At 47.9% G+C, this 5,851-nt stretch overlaps 1 long non-coding RNA gene across 1 annotated transcript; it reads left to right on the forward strand.

The window, feature by feature from the left end:
- Positions 1-201: 201 nt before the first annotated feature.
- LOC144930808 (uncharacterized) lies at positions 202-4,113 on the forward strand. The gene is made up of 3 exons (XR_013636215.1): positions 202-397; positions 2,225-2,247; positions 4,083-4,113. It is a non-coding gene; the product is annotated as an uncharacterized LOC144930808 (long non-coding RNA).
- Positions 4,114-5,851: the final 1,738 nt, after the last annotated feature.

The following is a 5,851-nucleotide window of genomic DNA, read 5'->3' on the forward strand; positions in this document are numbered from 1 at the left end:
CTCACAGTCCTGACAATCAGGAATGTCCAGGTTCGGCTGCCCATGTGCGCCATGGTGAGCACTCAGCCCACATAACTACTCCATTATTCACCAAATCAAGGGTGTGACTTTTCCTCCAACTTATCCTGGAAACTTGTTGTGGAGGAAACATTGTTCACAGCTTGGCATTCCCACTGAGAGCTTTGCTTCCGGTTGCCGGAGTTGTGAGTGAGTATTTCGGGTGAGTCACAATGAAGGTGGGTTCTCCGACACCCTATATATAGTGGGGCTCTGTGTGTGGGGTTTACTGAGGGAGCAGAGCACCAAGAGCCCACTGCAGACCAGACAGCCACGTCCGCCATGAAGATAACAGGGGCCGTTCTGCTCTTCGCTCTGGCACTTTGCTGCTTCTACTCAGGTGAGTCACTTTGGCTGTAGCCTGTGCTGAACCTTGCCCTATCCCCGAAAAGATGGGGCCAGCCTCACTCTCATCCCTAAAGGGGTTCGCACACCCCCACAGTGGCTGATTCCAGGAGCAGCTGGTTTATTTCTGAGATGCCGCTGCACAGCCTGGACATTGAGCAGCAGGCTGATTCCAGGAGCGCTGACCTCCCTGCACGGATCCCAGAGCTCGGAAGGGCTGTTCCCGGGCTTCTCTATGGACTGGGATCTCACTGACTCTGCCAGAAACCGAGGCAGCTCAAAAGATTCACAGCCCCTAGAAAACAAACATCCATGGAATCCCCTTTCTTTTGGAATTTCTTCTCATCCACAGTTCTAGTTGTTTTCTGATTATTTTGTTGGGGACAAGGGGGTTGGTTGGCAGTAAAATTCTTGATCTAGTTGCCTACATAATTTTAATTCCTGTCATTGTTTATTAAGAAACTCCACAAAGAGGCCATTAGGTAGGGTGACCAGATGTATCGACTTTATAGGGACACTCCCAATATTGGGGGCTTTTTCTTATATAGGTGCCTATTTCCCCTCCCCTTCCCCCCAGTTTTTCACAATTTTTATCTACTTACCCTACCATCAGGAGTCAAAAATTCCCACCCTGGATCAGACCAGGCACCCTTCTACCCAATCTCTGTTTCCAACACTAGCCTGTGTCAGTGTATTTAGAGCGATGTACAAGGCCCTCAGCAGTTCTGAGGGAAGCTTCCCACAGGAAAAATTTCTTCTTACCTTGTATTACGTAGGAGTTGCTTTATGCCCTGAATTAATCCAGTTCAACGATACTTTATTAGCATGACAAGATCTATGGCATTGCCAAAGTAGAAAGCGGAGGATTTAGATCCTCTCCAAACATTTGCTTTGTTGGGGTTAAATCCCTACCTTGTAATGCTGGATGATCCCGTTATCCATAGCTCCTTAATACAGATAATCGTCACTTGGGGGGCTGAGATCTTAGTCAATTGGATAGAGTTTCATTAACAAACAGAGTCAGACCTGTTCAGAATGAAACGTCTCATTAGAATTGAGTAATTGTTGATGTAATTCTGTGCTATGGCTTAACTCTGAAGAGACACTTAAATAATGATGGTTTCAGAGCAGCAGCCGTGTTAATCTGTATTCGCAAAAAGAACAGGAGGACTTGTGGCACCTTAGAGACTAACCAATTTATTTGAGCATAAGCTTTCGTGAGCTACAGCTCACTTCATCGGATACGGAGCGAGAGAGAGTCAAAAGCTGCTGAGGTTTTTATGGATGCCCGTGAGATCCTGGATCCTGCAAAATAGCTGCTGAGACACAACCGTTAGTGTTCTGGTATTTTTCAGACAGTGTCAATGAACGGACCAGACAGGGTCCATGGCAGAGTGTGCAGTGTTATGGTCACACCATCCAAACGGATGTTAGAGTAAAATGTAAAACTCTCTTTCTGGATGCTTGTAATGTACTACGACATGAAGTTCCTGGAAAAGTAGGAAACTCCCCAGCCTCCCCCAAAGGTGAGGGTGAGATCCTGTAGAGGAGACACCTGTCTAGAGTAGGATCACTCTGGAACGTCGCAAGAATGTTTGCCTCTTCCTTCCTCCGTTCCTCCTTTGCGAAGTCAATTCAGTTAACACAGGTATACAAGAACTGACATCCCTAGTCGCACAACCCCATACCAGAACATTTGAAAAGGCTCTGTACCAAAGTAAAGAGAGAGACTTGGTCAGAACTCAGGACATCAATAACCCCAGCACCAGGATGGGCGAGAGAATCTGAAACAATCTCATTCTGTCTGTATGTTTTGTTCCAGATGCTGCTGGCCAGGCTGGTAAGGTAAGTCGAACTCTCCCTGTTCATTAATAATCACTTTCCCCAGTCTCTGGCTTGTAACATCACAGGGACCATGATCTCTGGGTTAGAAACATGCTAGAACTCATGACTCAAAGCAGAAGCAGAGTCTACCTCGTGCCCGAGCCAGGGGAGAGTTAATCTCTGGGGCTGAGAATCCCTGGGTACATCTACACTGGAACAAAAGATCCAGGGCCTGGCCATGGCTGGACCGGCTGAGCTGACATGGGCTCAGGGGGCTTGGGCTGCAGGCCTAAAAATTGCGGTGTAGATGTTCGGGCTCTGGGATCCTCCCGCCTCGTGGGGTACCAAAGCTCGGGCTCCAGCCCAAGCCCAAATGTCTACACAGCAATTGTACAGCCCGAGCCCAAGTCAGCTGACCTGAGCTAGCCAGCAGTGTCTCACTGCCGAGTAGACGTAAGCCATGGGGTCAGAGTGATGGATTCCATAGACTATTGTACAGGGCAGTCTGTGATGGGCCTGGGGGAGACACAGGGAGCAACTGAGACAGAACAGAGGAAGTGATGGTATGACAAGAGCATGAGGTTTTTTATTTATGAGCATCTGCTGCCTGTGGAGATGCTCTTTCACTCACATTCTATATGATGTTGGTTCAGAAGCGTCTCTTAGACCTTCTGTATCCCTACATTCACCCCTTTAAGAAGACTGTGATAAATTTTGTACAAAGTATGCAGTGTAAGGGATCATTTGAAAACTCATAATGTGCTGAACATTATTGTCCTGTTAAGTCTGTGAGACACCATGGTATGTAAAGTTATAAGATTCTACTGTATAAGACATGTCCCCAGTCTGGGGAAACAGTCATAAGCCAGAGACAAAAGACAAACTCAAAAGACAAACCCTTTCTCTCTGCCCATGACATCAACAACACCTGAAAGACAAGGAAAGTAACACTGGACTGAGGGAGGGGTCCTGGTGGAAATGACAGCCAGTAAGACTGCTGAAGCATTTGGTGAGAGAGACCTTTTGCTTTGAATTCACTTAGCTTGATAAGTCAGGCATTAGTGGTGTTTTGCTTTTATTTTCTTGTAGCCAATCCTGACTTTGATGCCTCCTGACTTGTAATCACTTAAAATCTATCTTTCTGTAGTTAAGCATCTTGTTTTATCTAAACCAGTGTGTTTGGATTGAAGTGTTTGGAAAACTCCATTTGCGACAATAGGATTTGTGCATTTCATTTTCTATTAATAAAATGACAGACTTTATAGGAGCTTATATGGTCCAGGAGGGTGCTGGGCAGTACAAGATGCACACTTCTGGGGGAAAGTCTGGGACTGGAAATTTGCTGCTCTTCCCCTGTAGTGTAATTCAAGAGTGGCTTGCCAAAGGACTCATACCGTACAGCTCGGAGTAATTTACATGCTGGAAGCTGTGTGTGAGTAGGAACAGGAGTGGTTGCTTTCATAGCAAAGCAGAGTAAAAGGCACCCCAGGTTGGAGGATTGAGGGGACACAGCTGTTCATCAGTCCAGATTGTACCCTGGGTAATGTCAGATTAGCATCTGATGCCTACGGAGATGCCCCTTCGCTCACACACCATGTGATGTGGGTTCAGAAACGTCTCTTACACCAGGGAGACGGGCCCGGCTCCTCCTGGCAGCGAGAGGGGAATTGGGAAGTCAGTTAATCAGAACATCAGTAGAGACTAGGGACAGGATTAGGTACTGGGAGCTCTGGGGGCCAGGGATTGTCCCTTCCTCTCTATTCAGAGAATGCCCAGCCCCATGGGTGAGTAGGGGCATCGGGGCACTACTGAAATGCAGACAATTACTGTAATAGCAATTCTAATGTTCCTTGTAGGGTTTCTGCAGTGAGTACAAGAAGCCTCCGGAAATGTGCACCTTAGAGTACAACCCGGTCTGTGGCACTGATGGCAAGACATATGGAAACAAATGTGTCTTTTGTGGAGCAGTCTAGTAAGTATCAGAGTAAAGGGCCCACTAACAAAAACTAAAATACAATTGTGAGGTAATTCAAGGCCCTGCCTGCGCCCATATCTTTACCTCGTAGAGGCTGGGTCGACTTCCTCAGTGTAATTTTTCCTGTCAGCAAATAAGCTCTGGTGAATTTGACCTCCTGGGGCCTTGACAGATGCTTTGCTCTCTTTGGCCATCAGGTTGCAGCACTGAGTTCTGTGTCTCTCTCTTTCCCTCTAGTGAAAACCTTGGAAGTCTTTGCTTTCAGCATTATGGAGAATGCAAGTCGCACAATGAGGACAAGGAAAGAGAAGACCTTTAGCATTTGGTTCCCATGAGCAGATCCCTGCAAGAAGTCACGTTCTCGTCTCATCCATCGGTTCCAGGCCTCTAAGAGCATCGCTGACTCCCCACCTGTCTATGCAATAAAGCAAACTCAGCAGAATTTGTGACCTCTGTGGGGTTTTTTCCCCCTTTCCAAGGAGGGACTCTGCTCTCCCGTGTCTCACACAAGCTCTCCCCAGCTTACAGACCAGAGTTAATGAGAACACAAAGTGCAGTAACCAGTCACAGGCTTTAAGGGAGCCACAGACTGGCAAGTATTATATCTCCTCCTGCCATGGCTTTTCCTACAAGATAAATCGATACACAAACCCCGAACACGTTCCCTGTGTCTGACTCCCTTCCAGGCCTGAGTGCTCTCCATGGACCACAACATGAGACCGTGAGCAAAGCCCACGTAAAAGGCCTTGACCTGGGAGAACAGCAAGGGATGGGAGGATACAGGATCCCCAACCCAGACATAGGGCCCAGGGGGCTACTTGTCAGGGTGGGAGGTGTAAAGGTCTTGTGAGCATGTGGATCCATGCTGTGCGTCACACCCTACACACCAACAAACCCTTGATCCTTCCGATACTGCCCCCCCAGAGACCCACGAGCTGCCCAGCCTGTCTGTCTCCTCCATGGCGCGCAGGGGATTGCAGAGTCCCTCTGACTGGGGTCTGAGCTGCGCTGATGCCCTGTGCAGCAGACCAACAACCTTCCACATTTGGTTCTTCACGTGCATGGAAGCTGCCTCACTTCTGGGCTGCCCTGGGGGAGCCTGACAGATCTCTGACCGTGCTGATACTTGCTGTAAGCCAGCGCCGCATCCCAGTGACTCATAGAATCATAGAATCATAGAATATCAAAATTGGAAGGGACCTCAGGAAGTCATCTAGTCCAACCCCCTGCTCAAAGCAGGACCAAGCCCCAATTAAATCATCCCAGCCAGGGCTTTGTCAAGCCTGACCTTAAAAACTTCTAAGGAAGGAGATTCCACCACCTCCTTAGGTAACCCATTCCAGTGTTTCACCACCCTCCCAGTGAAAAAGTTTTTCCTAATATCCAACCTAAATCTCCCCCACTGCAACTTGAGAGCATTCCTCCTTGTTCTGTCATCTGCTACCATTGAGAACACTCTAGAGCCATCCTCTTTGGATCCCCCTTTCAGGTACTTGAAAGCAGCTATCAAATCCCCCCTCATTCTTCTCTTCCGTAGACTAAACATCCCCAGTTCCCTCAGCCTCTCCTCATAAGTCATGCGTTCCAGTCCCCTCATCATTTCTGTTGCCCTCTGCTGGACTCTTTCCAATTTTTCCATGTCCTTCTTGT

The sequence above is a fragment of the Lepidochelys kempii genome, chromosome 8 (assembly GCF_965140285.1).
Source record: "Lepidochelys kempii isolate rLepKem1 chromosome 8, rLepKem1.hap1, whole genome shotgun sequence".
Taxonomy (NCBI): Eukaryota; Metazoa; Chordata; order Testudines; family Cheloniidae; genus Lepidochelys; species Lepidochelys kempii.